Source organism: Dendrobates tinctorius, unplaced genomic scaffold, assembly GCF_039654945.1.
Source record: "Dendrobates tinctorius isolate UK_male_01 unplaced genomic scaffold, ASM3965494v1 ptg000254l, whole genome shotgun sequence".
NCBI classification, from domain to species: Eukaryota; Metazoa; Chordata; class Amphibia; order Anura; family Dendrobatidae; genus Dendrobates; species Dendrobates tinctorius.
In genome coordinates this window covers 1,219,843-1,243,667 of record NW_027361921.1, presented here as the reverse complement: position 1 = coordinate 1,243,667, position 23,825 = coordinate 1,219,843, and the positions used below count along the sequence as shown (strand labels likewise).

The following is a 23,825-nucleotide window of genomic DNA, read 5'->3' as shown; positions in this document are numbered from 1 at the left end:
TGCTGACATTCGATTTTCGACATTCAGATTTTCTGTTTACTAAACAGGCTCTTTGACCAACTTGGCTAAATCACAAAAAGATGCGATATATTGGAAAGACTGCTTAGAGAGTCAGATGCGGAAAATGGAGGCATTTCAAAATAAAATCCATTGGTTAAATTGTCAAGCTTGAAGCAGTCTTACTTCCTTTTCATCATTTAGACGAGATACTTAATCTCACAATTGCACTATGAGTAGGGCTGGAACAATGGCAAATTTGAGTTTGCACACAGGTAAAACACCTGATTTAAGATAGGAAGCCTATTCTTGAGAAGATGAAAACAAGGTACTGCTGAGAGTTGAACTCAGGATCTCCTGTTTACGAGACAGGCGCTTTAACCAACTAAGCCACAGCACCACATGATCCATATGTGAATATTTATTATTCTGCTTTTTCAGAAAACTGCTATGAAAATTTGTAGCATCTAATGTGTAATTCCACTGGTCTTAATTTGTAATGCTTGAGCCCATCCTATATTCTCTAAAGAACGTTATTTCATCTAATTCCTTTTAGAGCATTTCAAAAGCAAATTTTTTTTTTCACTCAAATTCCACTGGTTTTAATTTGTAATGCTTGAAGCCATCCTATATTCTCTAAAGAAACTTATTTCATCTAATTCCTTTTAGAGCATTTCAAAAGCAGAAAGTTTTTTTCTCTCAATTGCACTTTATTAGGGATTTGGGAAAGACATGTTTGATGTCAAACAAAAGTGAAAGTCCTCTTTTTCGGCTAACAGCCCCAAACTGACATGAAGAAAGGAAAGCACTGCTGACATTCGATTTTCGACATTCAGATTTTCTGTTTACTAAACAGGCTCTTTGACCAACTTGGCTAAATCACAAAAAGATGCGATATATTGGAAAGACTGCTTAGAGAGTCAGATGCGGAAAATGGAGGCATTTCAAAATAAAATCCATTGGTTAAATTGTCAAGCTTGAAGCAGTCTTACTTCCTTTTCATCATTTAGATGAGATACTTAGTCTCACAATTGCACTATGAGTAGGGCTGGAACAATGGCAAATTTGAGTTTGCACACAGGTAAAACACCTGCTTTAAGATAGGAAGCTTATTCTTGAGAAGATGAAAACAAGGTACTGCTGAGAGTTGAACTCAGGATCTCCTGTTTACGAGACAGGCGCTTTAACCAACTAAGCCACAGAACCACATGATCCATATGTGAATATTTATTATTCTGCTTTTTCAGAAAACTGCTAAGAAAATTTGTAGCATCTAATGTGTAATTCCACTGGTTTTAGTTTGTAATGCTTGAGCCCTTCCTATATTCTCTAAAGAAAGTTATTTCATCTAATTCCTTTTAGAGCATTTCAAAAGCAAATTTTTTTTTTCACTCAAATTCCACTGGTTTTAATTTGTAATGCTTGAAGCCATCCTATATTCTCTAAAGAAACTTATTTCATCTAATTCCTTTTAGAGCATTTCAAAAGCAGAAAGTTTTTTTCTCTCAATTGCACTTTATTAGGGATTTGGGAAAGACATGTTTGATGTCAAACAAAAGTTAAAGTCCTCTTTTTCGGCTAACAGCCCCAAACTGACATGAAGAAAGGAAAGCACTGCTGACATTCGATTTTCGACATTCAGATTTTCTGTTTACTAAACAGGCTCTTTGACCAACTTGGCTAAATCACAAAAAGATGCGATATATTGGAAAGACTGCTTAGAGAGTCAGATGCGGAAAATGGAGGCATTTCAAAAAAAATCCATTGGTTAAATTGTCAAGCTTGAAGCAGTCTTACTTCCTTTTCATCATTTAGACGAGATACTTAGTCTCACAATTGCACTATGAGTAGGGCTGGAACAATGGCAAATTTGAGTTTGCACACAGGTAAAACACCTGCTTTAAGATAGGAAGCTTATTCTTGAGAAGATGAAAACAAGGTACTGCTGAGAGTTGAACTCAGGATCTCCTGTTTACGAGACAGGCGCTTTAACCAACTAAGCCACAGCACCACATGATCCATATGTGAATATTTATTATTCTGCTTTTTCAGAAAACTGCTAAGAAAATTTGTAGCATCTAATGTGTAATTCCACTGGTTTTAGTTTGTAATGCTTGAGCCCATCCTATATTCTCTAAAGAACGTTATTTCATCTAATTCCTTTTAGAGCATTTCAAAAGCAAATTTTTTTTTCACTCAAATTCCACTGGTTTTAATTTGTAATGCTTGAAGCCATCCTATATTCTCTAAAGAAACTTATTTCATCTAATTCCTTTTAGAGCATTTCAAAAGCAGAAAGTTTTTTTCTCTCAATTGCACTTTATTAGGGATTTGGGAAAGACATGTTTGATGTCAAACAAAAGTGAAAGTCCTCTTTTTCGGCTAACAGCCCCAAACTGACATGAAGAAAGGAAAGCACTGCTGACATTCGATTTTCGACATTCAGATTTTCTGTTTACTAAACAGGCTCTTTGACCAACTTGGCTAAATCACAAAAAGATGCGATATATTGGAAAGACTGCTTAGAGAGTCAGATGCGGAAAATGGAGGCATTTCAAAATAAAATCCATTGGTTAAATTGTCAAGCTTGAAGCAGTCTTACTTCCTTTTCATCATTTAGACGAGATACTTAGTCTCACAATTGCACTATGAGTAGGGCTGGAACAATGGCAAATTTGAGTTTGCACACAGGTAAAACACCTGCTTTAAGATAGGAAGCTTATTCTTGAGAAGATGAAAACAAGGTACTGCTGAGAGTTGAACTCAGGATCTCCTGTTTACGAGACAGGCGCTTTAACCAACTAAGCCACAGCACCACATGATCCATATGTGAATATTTATTATTCTGCTTTTTCAGAAAACTGCTATGAAAATTTGTAGCATCTAATGTGTAATTCCACTGGTCTTAATTTGTAATGCTTGAGCCCATCCTATATTCTCTAAAGAACGTTATTTCATCTAATTCCTTTTAGAGCATTTCAAAAGCAAATTTTTTTTTCACTCAAATTCCACTGGTTTTAATTTGTAATGCTTGAAGCCATCCTATATTCTCTAAAGAAACTTATTTCATCTAATTCCTTTTAGAGCATTTCAAAAGCAGAAAGTTTTTTTCTCTCAATTGCACTTTATTAGGGATTTGGGAAAGACATGTTTGATGTCAAACAAAAGTGAAAGTCCTCTTTTTCGGCTAACAGCCCCAAACTGACATGAAGAAAGGAAAGCACTGCTGACATTCGATTTTCGACATTCAGATTTTCTGTTTACTAAACAGGCTCTTTGACCAACTTGGCTAAATCACAAAAAGATGCGATATATTGGAAAGACTGCTTAGAGAGTCAGATGCGGAAAATGGAGGCATTTCAAAATAAAATCCATTGGTTAAATTGTCAAGCTTGAAGCAGTCTTACTTCCTTTTCATCATTTAGACGAGATACTTAGTCTCACAATTGCACTATGAGTAGGGCTGGAACAATGGCAAATTTGAGTTTGCACACAGGTAAAACACCTGCTTTAAGATAGGAAGCTTATTCTTGAGAAGATGAAAACAAGGTACTGCTGAGAGTTGAACTCAGGATCTCCTGTTTACGAGACAGGCGCTTTAACCAACTAAGCCACAGCACCACATGATCCATATGTGAATATTTATTATTCTGCTTTTTCAGAAAACTGCTATGAAAATTTGTAGCATCTAATGTGTAATTCCACTGGTCTTAATTTGTAATGCTTGAGCCCATCCTATATTCTCTAAAGAACGTTATTTCATCTAATTCCTTTTAGAGCATTTCAAAAGCAAATTTTTTTTTTCACTCAAATTCCACTGGTTTTAATTTGTAATGCTTGAAGCCATCCTATATTCTCTAAAGAAACTTATTTCATCTAATTCCTTTTAGAGCATTTCAAAAGCAGAAAGTTTTTTTCTCTCAATTGCACTTTATTAGGGATTTGGGAAAGACATGTTTGATGTCAAACAAAAGTGAAAGTCCTCTTTTTCGGCTAACAGCCCCAAACTGACATGAAGAAAGGAAAGCACTGCTGACATTCGATTTTCGACATTCAGATTTTCTGTTTACTAAACAGGCTCTTTGACCAACTTGGCTAAATCACAAAAAGATGCGATATATTGGAAAGACTGCTTAGAGAGTCAGATGCGGAAAATGGAGGCATTTCAAAATAAAATCCATTGGTTAAATTGTCAAGCTTGAAGCAGTCTTACTTCCTTTTCATCATTTAGACGAGATACTTAGTCTCACAATTGCACTATGAGTAGGGCTGGAACAATGGCAAATTTGAGTTTGCACACAGGTAAAACACCTGCTTTAAGATAGGAAGCTTATTCTTGAGAAGATGAAAACTCAGGATCTCCTGTTTACGAGACAGGCGCTTTAACCAACTAAGCCACAGCACCACATGATCCATATGTGAATATTTATTATTCTGCTTTTTCAGAAAACTGCTATGAAAATTTGTAGCATCTAATGTGTAATTCCACTGGTCTTAATTTGTAATGCTTGAGCCCATCCTATATTCTCTAAAGAAAGTTATTTCATCTAATTCCTTTTAGAGCATTTCAAAAGCAATTTTTTTTTCCACTCAAATTCCACTGGTTTTAATTTGTAATGCTTGAAGCCATCCTATATTCTCTAAAGAAACTTATTTCATCTAATTCCTTTTAGAGCATTTTAAAAGCAGAAAGTTTTTTTCTCTCAATTGCACTTTATTAGGGCTTTGGGAAATACATGTTTGATGTCAAACAAAAGTGAAAGTCCTCTTTTTTGGCTAACAGCCCCAAACTGACATGAAGAAAGGAAAGCACTGCTGACATTCGAAATCAAGATTTTCTGTTTACTAAACAGGCTCTTTGACCAACTTGGCTAAATCACAAAAAGATGCGATATATTAGAAAGACTGCTTAGAGAGTCAGATGCGGAAAATGGAGGAATTTCAAAATAAAATCCATTGGCTAAATTGTCAAACTTGAAGCAGTCTTACTTCCTTTTCAGCATTTAGATGAGATACTTAATCTCACAATTGCACTATGAGTAGGGCTGGAACAATGGCAGATTTGAGTTTGCACAAAGGTAAAACACCTGCTTTAAGATAGGAAGCTTATTCTACAGAAGATGAAAACAAGGTACTGCTGAGAGTTGAACTCAGGATCTCCTGTTTACGAGACAGGCGCTTTAACCAACTAAGCCACAGCACCACATGATCCATATGTGAATATTTATTATTCTGCTTTTTCAGAAAACTGCTATGAAAATTTGTAGCATCTAATGTGTAATTCCACTGGTTTTAATTTGTAATGCTTGAGCCCATCCTATATTCTCTAAAGAAAGTTATTTCATCTAATTCCTTTTAGAGCATTTCAAAAGCAAAATTTTTTTTACTTAAATTCCACTGGTTTTAATTTGTAATGTTTGAAGCCATCCTATATTCTCTAAAGAAACTTATTTCATCTAATTCCTTTTAGAGCATTTTAAAAGCAGAAAGTTTTTTTCTCTCAATTGCACTTTATTAGGGCTTTGGGAAAGACATGTTTGATGTCAAACAAAAGTGAAAGTCCTCTTTTTCGGCTAACAGCCCCAAACTGACATGAAGAAAGGAAAGCACTGCTGACATTCGAAATCAAGATTTTCTGTTTACTAAACAGGCTCTTTGACCAACTTGGCTAAATCACAAAAAGATGCGATATATTGGAAAGACTGCTTAGAGAGTCAGATGCGGAAAATGGAGGAATTTCAAAATAAAATCCATTGGCTAAATTGTCAAACTTGAAGCAGTCTTACTTCCTTTTCAGTATTTAGATGAGATACTTAATCTCACAATTGCACTATGAGTAGGGCTGGAACAATGGCAAATTTGAGTTTGCACACAGGTAAAACACCTGATTTAAGATAGGAAGCCTATTCTTGAGAAGATGAAAACAAGGTACTGCTGAGAGTTGAACTCAGGATCTCCTGTTTACGAGACAGGCGCTTTAACCAACTAAGCCACAGCACCACATGATCCATATGTGAATATTTATTATTCTGCTTTTTCAGAAAACTGCTATGAAAATTTGTAGCATCTAATGTGTAATTCCACTGGTCTTAATTTGTAATGCTTGAGCCCATCCTATATTCTCTAAAGAAAGTTATTTCATCTAATTCCTTTTAGAGCATTTCAAAAGCAAATTTTTTTTTCACTCAAATTCCACTGGTTTTAATTTGTAATGCTTGAAGCCATCCTATATTCTCTAAAGAAACTTATTTCATCTAATTCCTTTTAGAGCATTTCAAAAGCAGAAAGTTTTTTTCTCTCAATTGCACTTTATTAGGGATTTGGGAAAGACATGTTTGATGTCAAACAAAAGTGAAAGTCCTCTTTTTTGGCTAACAGCCCCAAACTGACATGAAGAAAGGAAAGCACTGCTGACATTCGATTTTCGACATTCAGATTTTCTGTTTACTAAACAGGCTCTTTGACCAACTTGGCTAAATCACAAAAAGATGCGATATATTGGAAAGACTGCTTAGAGAGTCAGATGCGGAAAATGGAGGCATTTCAAAATAAAATCCATTGGTTAAATTGTCAAGCTTGAAGCAGTCTTACTTCCTTTTCATCATTTAGACGAGATACTTAGTCTCACAATTGCACTATGAGTAGGGCTGGAACAATGGCAAATTTGAGTTTGCACACAGGTAAAACACCTGCTTTAAGATAGGAAGCTTATTCTTGAGAAGATGAAAACAAGGTACTGCTGAGAGTTGAACTCAGGATCTCATGTTTACGAGACAGGCGCTTTAACCAACTAAGCCACAGCACCACATGATCCATATGTGAATATTTATTATTCTGCTTTTTCAGAAAACTGCTATGAAAATTTGTAGCATCTAATGTGTAATTCCACTGGTCTTAATTTGTAATGCTTGAGCCCATCCTATATTCTCTAAAGAAAGTTATTTCATCTAATTCCTTTTAGAGCATTTCAAAAGCAATTTTTTTTTTCACTCAAATTCCACTGGTTTTAATTTGTAATGCTTGAAGCCATCCTATATTCTCTAAAGAAACTTATTTCATCTAATTCCTTTTAGAGCATTTTAAAAGCAGAAAGTTTTTTTCTCTCAATTGCACTTTATTAGGGCTTTGGGAAATACATGTTTGATGTCAAACAAAAGTGAAAGTCCTCTTTTTCGGCTAACAGCCCCAAACTGACATGAAGAAAGGAAAGCACTGCTGACATTCGAAATCAAGATTTTCTGTTTACTAAACAGGCTCTTTGACCAACTTGGCTAAATCACAAAAAGATGCGATATATTGGAAAGACTGCTTAGAGAGTCAGATGCGGAAAATGGAGGAATTTCAAAATAAAATCCATTGGCTAAATTGTCAAACTTGAAGCAGTCTTACTTCCTTTTCAGCATTTAGATGAGATACTTAATCTCACAATTGCACTATGAGTAGGGCTGGAACAACAGCAAATTTGAGTTTGCACACAGGTAAAACACCTGATTTAAGATAGGAAGCCTATTCTTGAGAAGATGAAAACAAGGTACTGCTGAGAGTTGAACTCAGGATCTCTTGTTTACGAGACAGGCGCTTTAACCAACTAAGCCACAGCACCACATGATCCATATGTGAATATTTATTATTCTGCTTTTTCAGAAAACTGCTATGAAAATTTGTAGCATCTAATGTGTAATTCCACTGGTTTTAGTTTGTAATGCTTGAGCCCTTCCTCTATTCTCTAAAGAAAGTTATTTCATCTAATTCCTTTTAGAGCATTTCAAAAGCAATTTTTTTTTTTCACTCAAATTCCACTGGTTTTAATTTGTAATGCTTGAAGCCATCCTATATTCTCTAAAGAAACTTATTTCATCTAATTCCTTTTAGAGCATTTCAAAAGCAGAAAGTTTTTTTCTCTCAATTGCACTTTATTAGGGATTTGGGAAAGACATGTTTGATGTCAAACAAAAGTGAAAGTCCTCTTTTTCGGCTAACAGCCCCAAACTGACATGAAGAAAGGAAAGCACTGCTGACATTCGATTTTCGACATTCAGATTTTCTGTTTACTAAACAGGCTCTTTGACCAACTTGGCTAAATCACAAAAAGATGCGATATATTGGAAAGACTGCTTAGAGAGTCAGATGCGGAAAGTGGAGGCATTTCAAAATAAAATCCATTGGTTAAATTGTCAAGCTTGAAGAAGTCTTACTTCTTTTTCAGCATTTAGATGAGATACTTAATCTCACAATTGCACTATGAGTAGGGCTGGAACAATGGCAAATTTGAGTTTGCACACAGGTAAAACACCTGCTTTAAGATAGGAAGCTTATTCTTGAGAAGATGAAAACAAGGTACTGCTGTGAGTTGAACTCAGGATCTCCTGTTTACGAGACAGGCGCTTTAACCAACTAAGCTACAGCACCACATGATCCATCTGTCAATATTTATTATTCGGCTTTTTCAGAAAACTGCTATGAAAATTTGTAGCATCTAATGTGTAATTCCACTGGTTTTAATTTGTAATGCTTGAGCCCATCCTATATTCTCTAAAATAAGTTATTTCATTTAATTCCTTTTAGAGCATTTCAAAAGCAAATTTTTTTTTACTTAAATTCCACTGCTTTTAATTTGTAATGATTGAAGCCATCCTATATTCTCTAAAGAAACTTATTTCATCTAATTCCTTTTAGAGCATTTCAAAAGCAGAAAGTTTTTTTCTCTCAATTGCACTTTATTAGGGCTTTGGGAAAGACATGTTTGATGTCAAACAAAAGTGAAAGTTCTCTTTTTCGGCTAACAGCCCCAAACTGACATGAAGAAAGGAAAGCACTGCTGACATTCGAAATCAAGATTTTCTGTTTACTAAACAGGATCTTTGACCAACTTGGCTAAACCACAAAAAGATGTGATATATTGGAAAGACTGCTTAGAGAGTCAGATGCGGAAAGTGGAGGCATTTCAAAATAAAATCCATTGGTTAAATTGTCAAGCTTGAAGCAGTCTTACTTCCTTTTCAGCATTTAGATGAGATACTTAATCTCACAATTGCACTATGAGTAGGGCTGCAACAATGGCAAATTTGAGTTTGCACACAGGTAAAACACCTGCTTTAAGATAGGAAGCCTATTCTTGAGAAGATGAAAACAAGGTACTGCTGAGAGTTGAACTCAGGATCTCCTGTTTACGAGACAGGCGCTTTAACCAACTAAGCCACAGCACCACATGATTCATATGTGAATATTTATTATTCTGCTTTTTCAGAAAACTGCTATGAAAATTTGTAGCATCTAATGTGTAATTCCACTGGTTTTAATTTGTAATGCTTGAGCCCATCCAATATTCTCTAAAGAAAGTTATTTCATCTAATTCCTTTTAGAGCATTTCAAAAGCAAAATTTTTTTTACTTAAATTCCACTGGTTTTAATTTGTAATGATTGAAGCCATCCTATATTCTCTAAAGAAACTTATTTCATCTAATTCCTTTTAGAGCATTTTAAAAGCAGAAAGTTTTTTTCTCTCAATTGCACTTTATTAGGGCTTTGGGAAAGACATATTTGATGTCAAACAAAAGTGAAAGTCCTCTTTTTCGGCTAACAGCCCCAAACTGACATGAAGAAAGGAAAGCACTGCTGACATTCGAAATCAAGATTTTCTGTTTACTAAACAGGCTCTTTGACCAACTTGGCTAAATCACAAAAAGATGCGATATATTGGAAAGACTGCTTAGAGAGTCAGATGCGGAAAATGGAGGAATTTCAAAATAAAATCCATTGGCTAAATTGTCAAACTTGAAGCAGTCTTACTTCCTTTTCAGCATTTAGATGAGATACTTAATCTCACAATTGCACTATGATTAGGGCTGGAACAATGGCAAATTTGAGTTTGCACACAGGTAAAACACCTGATTTAAGATAGGAAGCCTATTCTTGAGAAGATGAAAACAAGGTACTGCTGAGAGTTGAACTCAGGATCTCCTGTTTACGAGACAGGCGCTTTAACCAACTAAGCCACAGCACCACATGATCCATATGTGAATATTTATTATTCTGCTTTTTCAGAAAACTGCTATGAAAATTTGTAGCATCTAATGTGTAATTCCACTGGTCTTAATTTGTAATGCTTGAGCCCATCCTATATTCTCTAAAGAACGTTATTTCATCTAATTCCTTTTAGAGCATTTCAAAAGCAAATTTTTTTTTTCACTCAAATTCCACTGGTTTTAATTTGTAATACTTGAAGCCATCCTATATTCTCTAAAGAAACTTATTTCATCTAATTCCTTTTAGAGCATTTCAAAAGCAGAAAGTTTTTTTCTCTCAATTGCACTTTATTAGGGATTTGGGAAAGACATGTTTGATGTCAAACAAAAGTGAAAGTCCTCTTTTTCGGCTAACAGCCCCAAACTGACATGAAGAAAGGAAAGCACTGCTGACATTCGAAATCAAGATTTTCTGTTTACTAAACAGGCTCTTTGACCAACTTGGCTAAATCACAAAAAGATGCGATATATTGGAAAGACTGCTTAGAGAGTCAGATGCGGAAAATGGAGGAATTTCAAAATAAAATCCATTGGCTAAATTGTCAAACTTGAAGAAGTCTTACTTCCTTTTCAGCATTTAGATGAGATACTTAATCTCACAATTGCACTATGAGTAGGGCTGGAACAATGGCAAATTTGAGTTTGCACACAGGTAAAACACCTGCTTTAAGATAGGAAGCTTATTCTTGAGAAGATGAAAACAAGGTACTGCTGTGAGTTGAACTCAGGATCTCCTGTTTACGAGACAGGCGCTTTAACCAACTAAGCTACAGCACCACATGATCCATCTGTCAATATTTATTATTCGGCTTTTTCAGAAAACTGCTATGAAAATTTGTAGCATCTAATGTGTAATTCCACTGGTTTTAATTTGTAATGCTTAAGCCCATCCTATATTCTCTAAAGAAAGTTATTTCATTTAATTCCTTTTAGAGCATTTCAAAAGCAAATTTTTTTTTACTTAAATTCCACTGGTTTTAATTTGTAATGATTGAAGCCATCCTATATTCTCTAAAGAAACTTATTTCATCTAATTCCTTTTAGAGCATTTCAAAAGCAGAAAGTTTTTTTCTCTCAATTGCACTTTATTAGGGCTTTGGGAAAGACATGTTTGATGTCAAACAAAAGTGAAAGTTCTCTTTTTCGGCTAACAGCCCCAAACTGACATGAAGAAAGGAAAGCACTGCTGACATTCGAAATCAAGATTTTCTGTTTACTAAACAGGCTCTTTGACCAACTTGGCTAAATCACAAAAAGATGTGATATATTGGAAAGACTGCTTAGAGAGTCAGATGCGGAAAGTGGAGGCATTACAAAATAAAATCCATTGGTTAAATTGTCAAGCTTGAAGCAGTCTTACTTCCTTGTCAGCATTTAGATGAGATACTTAATCTCACAATTGCACTATGAGTAGGGCTGGAACAATGGCAAATTTGAGTTTGCACACAGGTAAAACACCTGCTTTAAGATAGGAAGCTTATTCTTGAGAAGATGAAAACAAGGTACTGCTGAGAGTTGAACTCAAGATCTCCTGTTTACGAGACAGGCGCTTTAACCAACTAAGCTACAGCACCACATGATCCATATGTGAATATTTATTATTATGCTTTTTCAGAAAACTGCTATGAAAATTTGTAGCATCTAATGTGTAATTCCACTGGTTTTAGTTTGTAATGCTTGAGCCCTTCCTATATTCTCTAAAGAAAGTTATTTCATCTAATTCCTTTTAGAGCATTTCAAAAGCAAATTTTTTTTTTCACTCAAATTCCACTGGTTTTAATTTGTAATGCTTGAAGCCATCCTATATTCTCTAAAGAAACTTATTTCATCTAATTCCTTTTAGAGCATTTCAAAAGCAGAAAGTTTTTTTCTCTCAATTGCACTTTATTAGGGCTTTGGGAAAGACATGTTTGATGTCAAACAAGAATGAAAGTCCTCTTTTTCGGCTAACAGCCCCAAACTGACATGATGAAAGGAAAGCACTGCTGACATTCGAAATCAAGATTTTCTGTTTACTAAACAGGATCTTTGACCAACTTGGCTAAACCACAAAAAGATGTGATATATTGGAAAGACTGCTTAGAGAGTCAGATGCGGAAAGTGGAGGCATTTCAAAATAAAATCCATTGGTTAAATTGTCAAGCTTGAAGCAGTCTTACTTCCTTTTCAGCATTTAGATGAGATACTTAATCTCACAATTGCACTATGAGTAGGGCTGGAACAATGGCAAATTTGAGTTTGCACACAGGTAAAACACCTGCTTTAAGATAGGAAGCCTATTCTTGAGAAGATGAAAACAAGGTACTGCTGAGAGTTGAACTCAGGATCTCCTGTTTACGAGACAGGCGCTTTAACCAACTAAGCCACAGCACCACATGATTCATATGTGAATATTTATTATTCTGCTTTTTCAGAAAACTGCTATGAAAATTTGTAGCATCTAATGTGTAATTCCACTGGTTTTAATTTGTAATGCTTGAGCCCATCCAATATTCTCTAAAGAAAGTTATTTCATCTAATTCCTTTTAGAGCATTTCAAAAGCAAAATTTTTTTTACTTAAATTCCACTGGTTTTAATTTGTAATGATTGAAGCCATCCTATATTCTCTAAAGAAACTTATTTCATCTAATTCCTTTTAGAGCATTTTAAAAGCAGAAAGTTTTTTTCTCTCAATTGCACTTTATTAGGGCTTTGGGAAAGACATATTTGATGTCAAACAAAAGTGAAAGTCCTCTTTTTCGGCTAACAGCCCCAAACTGACATGAAGAAAGGAAAGCACTGCTGACATTCGAAATCAAGATTTTCTGTTTACTAAACAGGCTCTTTGACCAACTTGGCTAAATCACAAAAAGATGCGATATATTGGAAAGACTGCTTAGAGAGTCAGATGCGGAAAATGGAGGAATTTCAAAATAAAATCCATTGGCTAAATTGTCAAACTTGAAGCAGTCTTACTTCCTTTTCAGCATTTAGATGAGATACTTAATCTCACAATTGCACTATGATTAGGGCTGGAACAATGGCAAATTTGAGTTTGCACACAGGTAAAACACCTGATTTAAGATAGGAAGCCTATTCTTGAGAAGATGAAAACAAGGTACTGCTGAGAGTTGAACTCAGGATCTCCTGTTTACGAGACAGGCGCTTTAACCAACTAAGCCACAGCACCACATGATCCATATGTGAATATTTATTATTCTGCTTTTTCAGAAAACTGCTATGAAAATTTGTAGCATCTAATGTGTAATTCCACTGGTCTTAATTTGTAATGCTTGAGCCCATCCTATATTCTCTAAAGAACGTTATTTCATCTAATTCCTTTTAGAGCATTTCAAAAGCAAATTTTTTTTTTCACTCAAATTCCACTGGTTTTAATTTGTAATGCTTGAAGCCATCCTATATTCTCTAAAGAAACTTATTTCATCTAATTCCTTTTAGAGCATTTCAAAAGCAGAAAGTTTTTTTCTCTCAATTGCACTTTATTAGGGATTTGGGAAAGACATGTTTGATGTCAAACAAAAGTGAAAGTCCTCTTTTTCGGCTAACAGCCCCAAACTGACATGAAGAAAGGAAAGCACTGCTGACATTCGAAATCAAGATTTTCTGTTTACTAAACAGGCTCTTTGACCAACTTGGCTAAATCACAAAAAGATGCGATATATTGGAAAGACTGCTTAGAGAGTCAGATGCGGAAAATGGAGGAATTTCAAAATAAAATCCATTGGCTAAATTGTCAAACTTGAAGAAGTCTTACTTCCTTTTCAGCATTTAGATGAGATACTTAATCTCACAATTGCACTATGAGTAGGGCTGGAACAATGGCAAATTTGAGTTTGCACACAGGTAAAACACCTGCTTTAAGATAGGAAGCTTATTCTTGAGAAGATGAAAACAAGGTACTGCTGTGAGTTGAACTCAGGATCTCCTGTTTACGAGACAGGCGCTTTAACCAACTAAGCTACAGCACCACATGATCCATCTGTCAATATTTATTATTCGGCTTTTTCAGAAAACTGCTATGAAAATTTGTAGCATCTAATGTGTAATTCCACTGGTTTTAATTTGTAATGCTTAAGCCCATCCTATATTCTCTAAAGAAAGTTATTTCATTTAATTCCTTTTAGAGCATTTCAAAAGCAAATTTTTTTTTACTTAAATTCCACTGGTTTTAATTTGTAATGATTGAAGCCATCCTATATTCTCTAAAGAAACTTATTTCATCTAATTCCTTTTAGAGCATTTCAAAAGCAGAAAGTTTTTTTCTCTCAATTGCACTTTATTAGGGCTTTGGGAAAGACATGTTTGATGTCAAACAAAAGTGAAAGTTCTCTTTTTCGGCTAACAGCCCCAAACTGACATGAAGAAAGGAAAGCACTGCTGACATTCGAAATCAAGATTTTCTGTTTACTAAACAGGCTCTTTGACCAACTTGGCTAAATCACAAAAAGATGTGATATATTGGAAAGACTGCTTAGAGAGTCAGATGCGGAAAGTGGAGGCATTACAAAATAAAATCCATTGGTTAAATTGTCAAGCTTGAAGCAGTCTTACTTCCTTGTCAGCATTTAGATGAGATACTTAATCTCACAATTGCACTATGAGTAGGGCTGGAACAATGGCAAATTTGAGTTTGCACACAGGTAAAACACCTGCTTTAAGATAGGAAGCTTATTCTTGAGAAGATGAAAACAAGGTACTGCTGAGAGTTGAACTCAAGATCTCCTGTTTACGAGACAGGCGCTTTAACCAACTAAGCTACAGCACCACATGATCCATATGTGAATATTTATTATTATGCTTTTTCAGAAAACTGCTATGAAAATTTGTAGCATCTAATGTGTAATTCCACTGGTTTTAGTTTGTAATGCTTGAGCCCTTCCTATATTCTCTAAAGAAAGTTATTTCATCTAATTCCTTTTAGAGCATTTCAAAAGCAAATTTTTTTTTTCACTCAAATTCCACTGGTTTTAATTTGTAATGCTTGAAGCCATCCTATATTCTCTAAAGAAACTTATTTCATCTAATTCCTTTTAGAGCATTTCAAAAGCAGAAAGTTTTTTTCTCTCAATTGCACTTTATTAGGGCTTTGGGAAAGACATGTTTGATGTCAAACAAGAATGAAAGTCCTCTTTTTCGGCTAACAGCCCCAAACTGACATGATGAAAGGAAAGCACTGCTGACATTCGAAATCAAGATTTTCTGTTTACTAAACAGGATCTTTGACCAACTTGGCTAAACCACAAAAAGATGTGATATATTGGAAAGACTGCTTAGAGAGTCAGATGCGGAAAGTGGAGGCATTTCAAAATAAAATCCATTGGTTAAATTGTCAAGCTTGAAGCAGTCTTACTTCCTTTTCAGCATTTAGATGAGATACTTAATCTCACAATTGCACTATGAGTAGGGCTGGAACAATGGCAAATTTGAGTTTGCACACAGGTAAAACACCTGCTTTAAGATAGGAAGCCTATTCTTGAGAAGATGAAAACAAGGTACTGCTGAGAGTTGAACTCAGGATCTCCTGTTTACGAGACAGGCGCTTTAACCAACTAAGCCACAGCACCACATGATTCATATGTGAATATTTATTATTCTGCTTTTTCAGAAAACTGCTATGAAAATTTGTAGCATCTAATGTGTAATTCCACTGGTTTTAATTTGTAATGCTTGAGCCCATCCAATATTCTCTAAAGAAAGTTATTTCATCTAATTCCTTTTAGAGCATTTCAAAAGCAAAATTTTTTTTACTTAAATTCCACTGGTTTTAATTTGTAATGATTGAAGCCATCCTATATTCTCTAAAGAAACTTATTTCATCTAATTCCTTTTAGAGCATTTTAAAAGCAGAAAGTTTTTTTCTCTCAATTGCACTTTATTAGGGCTTTGGGAAAGACATATTTGATGTCAAACAAAAGTGAAAGTCCTCTTTTTCGGCTAACAGCCCCAAACTGACATGAAGAAAGGAAAGCACTGCTGACATTCGAAATCAAGATTTTCTGTTTACTAAACAGGCTCTTTGACCAACTTGGCTAAATCACAAAAAGATGCGATATATTGGAAAGACTGCTTAGAGAGTCAGATGCGGAAAATGGAGGAATTTCAAAATAAAATCCATTGGCTAAATTGTCAAACTTGAAGCAGTCTTACTTCCTTTTCAGCATTTAGATGAGATACTTAATCTCACAATTGCACTATGATTAGGGCTGGAACAATGGCAAATTTGAGTTTGCACACAGGTAAAACACCTGATTTAAGATAGGAAGCCTATTCTTGAGAAGATGAAAACAAGGTACTGCTGAGAGTTGAACTCAGGATCTCCTGTTTACGAGACAGGCGCTTTAACCAACTAAGCCACAGCACCACATGATCCATATGTGAATATTTATTATTCTGCTTTTTCAGAAAACTGCTATGAAAATTTGTAGCATCTAATGTGTAATTCCACTGGTCTTAATTTGTAATGCTTGAGCCCATCCTATATTCTCTAAAGAACGTTATTTCATCTAATTCCTTTTAGAGCATTTCAAAAGCAAATTTTTTTTTTCACTCAAATTCCACTGGTTTTAATTTGTAATGCTTGAAGCCATCCTATATTCTCTAAAGAAACTTATTTCATCTAATTCCTTTTAGAGCATTTCAAAAGCAGAAAGTTTTTTTCTCTCAATTGCACTTTATTAGGGATTTGGGAAAGACATGTTTGATGTCAAACAAAAGTGAAAGTCCTCTTTTTCGGCTAACAGCCCCAAACTGACATGAAGAAAGGAAAGCACTGCTGACATTCGAAATCAAGATTTTCTGTTTACTAAACAGGCTCTTTGACCAACTTGGCTAAATCACAAAAAGATGCGATATATTGGAAAGACTGCTTAGAGAGTCAGATGCGGAAAATGGAGGAATTTCAAAATAAAATCCATTGGCTAAATTGTCAAACTTGAAGAAGTCTTACTTCCTTTTCAGCATTTAGATGAGATACTTAATCTCACAATTGCACTATGAGTAGGGCTGGAACAATGGCAAATTTGAGTTTGCACACAGGTAAAACACCTGCTTTAAGATAGGAAGCTTATTCTTGAGAAGATGAAAACAAGGTACTGCTGTGAGTTGAACTCAGGATCTCCTGTTTACGAGACAGGCGCTTTAACCAACTAAGCTACAGCACCACATGATCCATCTGTCAATATTTATTATTCGGCTTTTTCAGAAAACTGCTATGAAAATTTGTAGCATCTAATGTGTAATTCCACTGGTTTTAATTTGTAATGCTTAAGCCCATCCTATATTCTCTAAAGAAAGTTATTTCATTTAATTCCTTTTAGAGCATTTCAAAAGCAAATTTTTTTTTACTTAAATTCCACTGGTTTTAATTTGTAATGATTGAAGCCATCCTATATTCTCTAAAGAAACTTATTTCATCTAATTCCTTTTAGAGCATTTCAAAAGCAGAAAGTTTTTTTCTCTCAATTGCACTTTATTAGGGCTTTGGGAAAGACATGTTTGATGTCAAACAAAAGTGAAAGTTCTCTTTTTCGGCTAACAGCCCCAAACTGACATGAAGAAAGGAAAGCACTGCTGACATTCGAAATCAAGATTTTCTGTTTACTAAACAGGCTCTTTGACCAACTTGGCTAAATCACAAAAAGATGTGATATATTGGAAAGACTGCTTAGAGAGTCAGATGCGGAAAGTGGAGGCATTACAAAATAAAATCCATTGGTTAAATTGTCAAGCTTGAAGCAGTCTTACTTCCTTGTCAGCATTTAGATGAGATACTTAATCTCACAATTGCACTATGAGTAGGGCTGGAACAATGGCAAATTTGAGTTTGCACACAGGTAAAACACCTGCTTTAAGATAGGAAGCTTATTCTTGAGAAGATGAAAACAAGGTACTGCTGAGAGTTGAACTCAAGATCTCCTGTTTACGAGACAGGCGCTTTAACCAACTAAGCTACAGCACCACATGATCCATATGTGAATATTTATTATTATGCTTTTTCAGAAAACTGCTATGAAAATTTGTAGCATCTAATGTGTAATTCCACTGGTTTTAGTTTGTAATGCTTGAGCCCTTCCTATATTCTCTAAAGAAAGTTATTTCATCTAATTCCTTTTAGAGCATTTCAAAAGCAAATTTTTTTTTTCACTCAAATTCCACTGGTTTTAATTTGTAATGCTTGAAGCCATCCTATATTCTCTAAAGAAACTTATTTCATCTAATTCCTTTTAGAGCATTTCAAAAGCAGAAAGTTTTTTTCTCTCAATTGCACTTTATTAGGGCTTTGGGAAAGACATGTTTGATGTCAAACAAGAATGAAAGTCCTCTTTTTCGGCTAACAGCCCCAAACTGACATGATGAAAGGAAAGCACTGCTGACATTCGAAATCAAGATTTTCTGTTTACTATACAGGCTCTTTGACCAACTTGGCTAAATCACAAAAACATGTGATATATTGGAAAGACTGCTTAGAGAGTCAGATGCGGAAAGTGGAGGCATTTCAAAATAAAATCCATTGGTTAAATTGTCAAGCTTGAAGCAGTCTTACTTCCTTTTCATCATTTAGATGAGATACTTAGTCTCACAATTGCACTATGAGTAGGGCTGGAAAAATGGCAAATTTGAGTTTGCACACAGGTAAAACACATGCTTTAAGATAGGAAGCTTATTCTTGAGAAGATGAAAACAAGGTACAGCTGAGAGTTGAATTCAGGATCTCCTGTTTACTAGACAGGCGCTTTAACCAACTAAGCCACAGCACCACATGATCCATATGTGAATATTTATTATTCTGCTTTTTCAGAAAACTGCTATGAAAATTTGTAGGCTCTAATGTGTAATTCCACTGGTTTTAATTTGTAATGCTTGAGCCCATCCTATATTCTCTAAAGAAAGTTATTTCATCTAATTCCTTTTAGAGCATTTCAAAAGTAAATTTTTTTTTTCACTCAAATTCCACTGGTTTTAATTTGTAATGCTTGAAGCCATCCTATATTCTCTAAAGAAACTTATTTCATCTAATTCCTTTTAGAGCATTTCAAAAGCAGAAAGTTTTTTTCTCTCAATTGCACTTTATTAGGGATTTGGGAAAGACATGGTTGATGTCAAACAAAAGTGAAAGTCCTCTTTTTCGACTAACAGCCCCAAACTGACATGAAGAAAGGAAAGCACTGCTGACATTCGAAATCAAGATTTTCTGTTTACTAAACAGGCTCTTTGACCAACTTGGCTACATCACAAAAAGATGTGATATATTGGAAAGACTGCTTAGAGAGTCAGATGCGGAAAGTGGAGGCATTTCAAAATAAAATCCATTGGTTAAATTGTCAAGCTTGAAGCAGTCTTACTTCCTTTTCAGCATTTAGATGAGATACTTAATCTCACAATTGCACTATCAGTAGGGCTGGAAAAATGGCAAATTTGAGTTTGCACACAGGTAAAACACCTGCTTTAAGATAGGAAGCTTATTCTTGAGAAGATGAAAACAAGGAACTGCTGAGAGTTGAATTCAGGATCTCCTGTTTACGAGACAGGCGCTTTAACCAACTAAGCTACAGCACCACATGATCCATATGTGAATATTTATTATTCTGCTTTTTCAGAAAACTGCTATGAAAATTTGTAGCATCTAATGTGTAATTCCACTGGTTTTAATTTGTAATGCTTGAGCCCATCCTATATTCTCTAAAGAAAGTTATTTCATCTACTTCCTTTTAGAGCATTTCAAAAGCAGAAAGTTTTTTTCTCTCAATTGCACTTTATTAGGGCTTTGGGAAAGACATGTTTGATGTCAAACAAAAGTGAAAGTCCTCTTTTTCGGCTAACAGCCCAAACTGACATGAAGAAAGGAAAGCACTGCTGACATTCGAAATCAAGATTTTCTGTTTACTAAACAGGCTCTTTGACCAACTTGGCTAAATCACAAAAAGATGTGATATATTGGAAAGAATGCTTAGAGAGTCAGATGCGGAAAATGGAGGCATTTCAAAATAAAATCCATTGGTTAAATTGTCAAGCTTGAAGCAGTCTTACTTCCTTTTCAGCATTTAGATGAGATACTTAATCTCACAATTGCACTATCAGTAGGGCTGGAACAATGGCAAATTTGAGTTTGCACTCAGGTAAAACACCTGCTTTAAGATAGGAAGCTTATTCTTGAGAAGATGAAAACAAGGTACTGCTGAGAGTTGAACTCAGGATCTCCTGTTTACGAGACAGGCGCTTTAACCAACTAAGCCACAGCACCACATGATCCATATGTGAATATTTATTATTCTGCTTTTTCAGAAAACTGCTATGAAAATTTGTAGCATCTAATGTGTAATTCCACTGGTTTTAATTTGTAATGCTTGAGCCCATCCTATATTCTCTAAAGAAAGTTATTTCATCTAATTCCTTTTAGAGCATTTCAAAAGCAAATTTTTTTTTTCACTCAAATTCCACTGGTTTTAATTTGTAATGCTTGAAGCCATCCTATATTCTCTAAAGAAACTTATTTCATCTAATTCCTTTTAGAGCATTTCAAAAGCAGAAAGTTTTTTTCTCTCAATAGCACTTTATTAGTGCTTTGGGAAAGACATGTTTGATGTCAAACAAAAGTGAAAGTCCTCTTTTTCGGCTAACAGCCCCAAACTGACATGAAGAAAGGAAAGCACTGCTGACATTTGAAATCAAGATTTTCTATTTACTAAACAGGCTCTTTGACCAACTTGGCTAAATCACAAAAAGATGTGATATATTGGAAAGACTGCTTAGAGAGTCAGATGCGGAAAGTGGAGGCATTTCAAAATAAAATCCATTGGTTAAATTGTCAAGCTTGAAGCAGTCTTACTTCCTTTTCAGCATTCATATGAGATACTTAATCTCACAATTGCACTATGAGTAGGGCTGGAACAATGTCAAATTTGAGTTTGCACACAGGTAAAACACATGCTTTAAGATAGGAAGCTTATTCTTGAGAAGATGAAAACAAGGTACTGCTGAGAGTTGAACTCAGGATCTCCTGTTTACGAGACAGGCGCTTTAAAAAACTAAGCTACAGCACCACATGATCCATATGTCAATATTTATTATTCTGCTTTTTCAGAAAACTGCTATGAAAATTTGTAGCATCTAATGTGTAATTCCACTGGTTTTAATTTGTAATGATTGAAGCCATCCTATATTCTCTAAAGAAAGTTATTTCATCTAATTCCTTTTAGAGCATTTCAAAAACAATTTTTTTTTTTCTCACTCAAATTCCACTGGTTTTAATTTGTAATGCTTGAAGCCATCCTATATTCTCTAAAGAAACTTATTTCATCTAATTCCTTTTAGAGCATTTCAAAAGCAGAAAGTTTTTTTCTCTCAATAGCACTTTATTAGGGCTTTGGGAAAGACATGTTTGATGTCAAACAAAAGTGAAAGTCCTCTTTTTCGGCTAACAGCCCCAAACTGACATGAAGAAAGGAAAGCACTGCTGACATTCGAAATCAAGATTTTCTGTTTACTAAACAGGCTCTTTGACCAACTTGGCTAAATCACAAAAAGATGTGATATATTGGAAAGACTGCTTAGAGGGTCAGATGCGGAAAATGGAGGCATTTCAAAATAAAATCCATTGGTTAAATTGTCAAGCTTGAAGCAGTCTTACTTCATTTTCAGCATTTACGAGATACTTAATATCACAATTGCACTATGAGCAGGGCTGGAACAATGGCAAATTTGAGTTTGCACACAGGTAAAACACATGCTTTAAGACAGGAAGCTTATTCTTGAGAAGATGAAAACAAGGTACTGCTGAGAGTTGAACTCAGGATCTCCTGTTTACGAGACAGGCGCTTTAACCAACTAAGCTACAGCACCACATGATCCATATGTCAATATTTATTATTCTGCTTTTTCAGAAAACTGCTATGAAAATTTGTAGCATCTAATGTGTAATTCCACTGGTTTTAATTTGTAATGCTTGAGCCCATCCTATATTCTCTAAAGAAAGTTATTTCATCTAATTCCTTTTAGAGCATTTCAAAAGCAAATTTTTTTTTTCACTCAAATTCCACTGGTTTTAATTTGTAATGCTTGAAGCCATCCTATATTCTCTAAAGAAACTTATTTCATCTAATTCCTTTTAGAGCATTTCAAAAGCAGAAAGTTTTTTTCTCTCAATAGCACTTTATTAGGGCTTTGGGAAAGACATGTTTGATGTCAAACAAAAGTGAAAGTCCTCTTTTTCGGCTAACAGCCCCAAACTGACATGAAGAAAGGAAAGCACTGCTGACATTTGAAATCAAGATTTTCTATTTACTAAACAGGCTCTTTGACCAACTTGGCTAAATCACAAAAAGATGTGATATATTGGAAAGACTGCTTAGAGAGTCAGATGCGGAAAGTGGAGGCATTTCAAAATAAAATCCATTGGTTAAATTGTCAAGCTTGAAGCAGTCTTACTTCCTTTTCAGCATTTAGATGAGATACTTAATATCACAATTGCACTATGAGTAGGGCTGGAACAATGGCAAATTTGAGTTTGCACACAGGTAAAACACATGCTTTAAGATAGGAAGCTTATTCTTGAGAAGATGAAAACAAGGTACAGCTGAGAGTTGAACTCAGGATCTCCTGTTTACGAGACAGGCGCTTTAACCAACTAAGCTACAGCACCACATGATCCATATGTCAATATTTATTATTCTGCTTTTTCAGAAAACTACTATGAAAATTTGTAGGATCTAATGTGTAATTCCACTGGTTTTAATTTGTAATGCTTGAGCCCATCCTATATTCTCTAAAGAAAGTTATTTCATCTAATTCCTTTTAGAGCATTTCAAAAGCAAAATTTTTTTACTTACATTCCACTTGTTTTAATTTGTAATGATTGAAGCCATCCTATATTCTCTAAAGAAACTTATTTCATCTAATTCCTTTTAGAGCATTTCAAAAGCAGAAAGTTTTTTTCTCTCAATAGCACTTTATTAGGGCTTTGGGAAAGACATGTTTGATGTCAAACAAAAGTGAAAGTCCTCTTTTTTGGCTAACAGCCCCAAACTGACATGAAGAAAGGAAAGCACTGCTGACATTTGAAATCAAGATTTTCTATTTACTAAACAGGCTCTTTGACCAACTTGGCTAAATCACAAAAAGATGTGATATATTGGAAAGACTGCTTAGAGAGTCAGATGCGGAAAGTGGAGGCATTTCAAAATAAAATCCATTGGTTAAATTGTCAAGTTTGAAGCAGTCTTACTTCCTTTTCAGCATTTAGATGAGATACTTAATCTCACAATTGCACTATGAGTAGTGCTGGAACAATGGCAAATTTGAGTTTGCACACAGGTAAAACACATGCTTTAAGATAGGAAGCTTATTCTTGAGAAGATGAAAACAAGGTACTGCTGAGAGTTCAACTCAGGATCTCCTGTTTACGAGACAGGCACTTTAACCAACTAAGCTACAGCACCACATGATCCATATGTCAATATTTATTATTCTGCTTTTTCAGAAAACTGCTATGAAAATTTGTAGCATCTAATGTGTAATTCCACTGGTTTTAATTTGTAATGCTTGAGCCCATCCTATATTCTCTAAAGAAAGTTATTTCATCTAATTCCTTTTAGAGCATTTCAAAAGCAAAATTTTTTTACTTAAATTCCACTTGTTTTAATTTGTAATGATTGAAGCCATCCTATATTCTCTAAAGAAACTTATTTCATCTAATTCCTTTTAGAGCATTTCAAAAGCAGAAATTTTTTTTCTCTCAATTGCACTTTATTAGGGCTTTGGGAAAGACATGTTTGATGTCAAACGAAAGTGAAAGTACTCTTTTTCGG

General features: G+C 34.8%; 28 non-coding genes across 28 annotated transcripts; all 28 read right to left on the bottom strand.

Annotated features, from left to right (window-relative positions):
* Positions 1-323: 323 nt before the first annotated feature.
* On the bottom strand, positions 324-397 carry TRNAT-CGU (transfer RNA threonine (anticodon CGU)). The gene has a single exon. It is a non-coding gene; the product is annotated as a tRNA-Thr (tRNA).
* A 732-nt stretch (positions 398-1,129) lies between these two features.
* TRNAT-CGU (transfer RNA threonine (anticodon CGU)) lies at positions 1,130-1,203 on the bottom strand. The gene has a single exon. It is a non-coding gene; the product is annotated as a tRNA-Thr (tRNA).
* A 731-nt stretch (positions 1,204-1,934) lies between these two features.
* On the bottom strand, positions 1,935-2,008 carry TRNAT-CGU (transfer RNA threonine (anticodon CGU)). The gene has a single exon. It is a non-coding gene; the product is annotated as a tRNA-Thr (tRNA).
* Positions 2,009-2,739: 731 nt separating this feature from the next.
* Positions 2,740-2,813, bottom strand: TRNAT-CGU (transfer RNA threonine (anticodon CGU)). Its single transcript has one exon. It is a non-coding gene; the product is annotated as a tRNA-Thr (tRNA).
* A 731-nt stretch (positions 2,814-3,544) lies between these two features.
* Positions 3,545-3,618, bottom strand: TRNAT-CGU (transfer RNA threonine (anticodon CGU)). Its single transcript has one exon. It is a non-coding gene; the product is annotated as a tRNA-Thr (tRNA).
* A 1,508-nt stretch (positions 3,619-5,126) lies between these two features.
* Positions 5,127-5,200, bottom strand: TRNAT-CGU (transfer RNA threonine (anticodon CGU)). The gene has a single exon. It is a non-coding gene; the product is annotated as a tRNA-Thr (tRNA).
* A 723-nt stretch (positions 5,201-5,923) lies between these two features.
* TRNAT-CGU (transfer RNA threonine (anticodon CGU)) lies at positions 5,924-5,997 on the bottom strand. Its single transcript has one exon. It is a non-coding gene; the product is annotated as a tRNA-Thr (tRNA).
* Positions 5,998-6,728: 731 nt separating this feature from the next.
* On the bottom strand, positions 6,729-6,802 carry TRNAT-CGU (transfer RNA threonine (anticodon CGU)). The gene has a single exon. It is a non-coding gene; the product is annotated as a tRNA-Thr (tRNA).
* A 724-nt stretch (positions 6,803-7,526) lies between these two features.
* TRNAT-CGU (transfer RNA threonine (anticodon CGU)) lies at positions 7,527-7,600 on the bottom strand. The gene has a single exon. It is a non-coding gene; the product is annotated as a tRNA-Thr (tRNA).
* Positions 7,601-8,332: 732 nt separating this feature from the next.
* On the bottom strand, positions 8,333-8,406 carry TRNAT-CGU (transfer RNA threonine (anticodon CGU)). The gene has a single exon. It is a non-coding gene; the product is annotated as a tRNA-Thr (tRNA).
* A 723-nt stretch (positions 8,407-9,129) lies between these two features.
* On the bottom strand, positions 9,130-9,203 carry TRNAT-CGU (transfer RNA threonine (anticodon CGU)). Its single transcript has one exon. It is a non-coding gene; the product is annotated as a tRNA-Thr (tRNA).
* A 723-nt stretch (positions 9,204-9,926) lies between these two features.
* On the bottom strand, positions 9,927-10,000 carry TRNAT-CGU (transfer RNA threonine (anticodon CGU)). Its single transcript has one exon. It is a non-coding gene; the product is annotated as a tRNA-Thr (tRNA).
* Positions 10,001-10,725: 725 nt separating this feature from the next.
* TRNAT-CGU (transfer RNA threonine (anticodon CGU)) lies at positions 10,726-10,799 on the bottom strand. The gene has a single exon. It is a non-coding gene; the product is annotated as a tRNA-Thr (tRNA).
* A 723-nt stretch (positions 10,800-11,522) lies between these two features.
* Positions 11,523-11,596, bottom strand: TRNAT-CGU (transfer RNA threonine (anticodon CGU)). Its single transcript has one exon. It is a non-coding gene; the product is annotated as a tRNA-Thr (tRNA).
* A 725-nt stretch (positions 11,597-12,321) lies between these two features.
* On the bottom strand, positions 12,322-12,395 carry TRNAT-CGU (transfer RNA threonine (anticodon CGU)). Its single transcript has one exon. It is a non-coding gene; the product is annotated as a tRNA-Thr (tRNA).
* A 723-nt stretch (positions 12,396-13,118) lies between these two features.
* On the bottom strand, positions 13,119-13,192 carry TRNAT-CGU (transfer RNA threonine (anticodon CGU)). Its single transcript has one exon. It is a non-coding gene; the product is annotated as a tRNA-Thr (tRNA).
* Positions 13,193-13,917: 725 nt separating this feature from the next.
* TRNAT-CGU (transfer RNA threonine (anticodon CGU)) lies at positions 13,918-13,991 on the bottom strand. The gene has a single exon. It is a non-coding gene; the product is annotated as a tRNA-Thr (tRNA).
* A 723-nt stretch (positions 13,992-14,714) lies between these two features.
* TRNAT-CGU (transfer RNA threonine (anticodon CGU)) lies at positions 14,715-14,788 on the bottom strand. Its single transcript has one exon. It is a non-coding gene; the product is annotated as a tRNA-Thr (tRNA).
* Positions 14,789-15,513: 725 nt separating this feature from the next.
* TRNAT-CGU (transfer RNA threonine (anticodon CGU)) lies at positions 15,514-15,587 on the bottom strand. Its single transcript has one exon. It is a non-coding gene; the product is annotated as a tRNA-Thr (tRNA).
* Positions 15,588-16,310: 723 nt separating this feature from the next.
* On the bottom strand, positions 16,311-16,384 carry TRNAT-CGU (transfer RNA threonine (anticodon CGU)). The gene has a single exon. It is a non-coding gene; the product is annotated as a tRNA-Thr (tRNA).
* Positions 16,385-17,109: 725 nt separating this feature from the next.
* On the bottom strand, positions 17,110-17,183 carry TRNAT-CGU (transfer RNA threonine (anticodon CGU)). Its single transcript has one exon. It is a non-coding gene; the product is annotated as a tRNA-Thr (tRNA).
* A 723-nt stretch (positions 17,184-17,906) lies between these two features.
* On the bottom strand, positions 17,907-17,980 carry TRNAT-CGU (transfer RNA threonine (anticodon CGU)). The gene has a single exon. It is a non-coding gene; the product is annotated as a tRNA-Thr (tRNA).
* A 1,524-nt stretch (positions 17,981-19,504) lies between these two features.
* Positions 19,505-19,578, bottom strand: TRNAT-CGU (transfer RNA threonine (anticodon CGU)). The gene has a single exon. It is a non-coding gene; the product is annotated as a tRNA-Thr (tRNA).
* A 611-nt stretch (positions 19,579-20,189) lies between these two features.
* TRNAT-CGU (transfer RNA threonine (anticodon CGU)) lies at positions 20,190-20,263 on the bottom strand. The gene has a single exon. It is a non-coding gene; the product is annotated as a tRNA-Thr (tRNA).
* A 725-nt stretch (positions 20,264-20,988) lies between these two features.
* On the bottom strand, positions 20,989-21,062 carry TRNAT-CGU (transfer RNA threonine (anticodon CGU)). The gene has a single exon. It is a non-coding gene; the product is annotated as a tRNA-Thr (tRNA).
* Positions 21,063-21,787: 725 nt separating this feature from the next.
* On the bottom strand, positions 21,788-21,861 carry TRNAT-CGU (transfer RNA threonine (anticodon CGU)). Its single transcript has one exon. It is a non-coding gene; the product is annotated as a tRNA-Thr (tRNA).
* A 725-nt stretch (positions 21,862-22,586) lies between these two features.
* Positions 22,587-22,660, bottom strand: TRNAT-CGU (transfer RNA threonine (anticodon CGU)). The gene has a single exon. It is a non-coding gene; the product is annotated as a tRNA-Thr (tRNA).
* Positions 22,661-23,382: 722 nt separating this feature from the next.
* TRNAT-CGU (transfer RNA threonine (anticodon CGU)) lies at positions 23,383-23,456 on the bottom strand. The gene has a single exon. It is a non-coding gene; the product is annotated as a tRNA-Thr (tRNA).
* Positions 23,457-23,825: the final 369 nt, after the last annotated feature.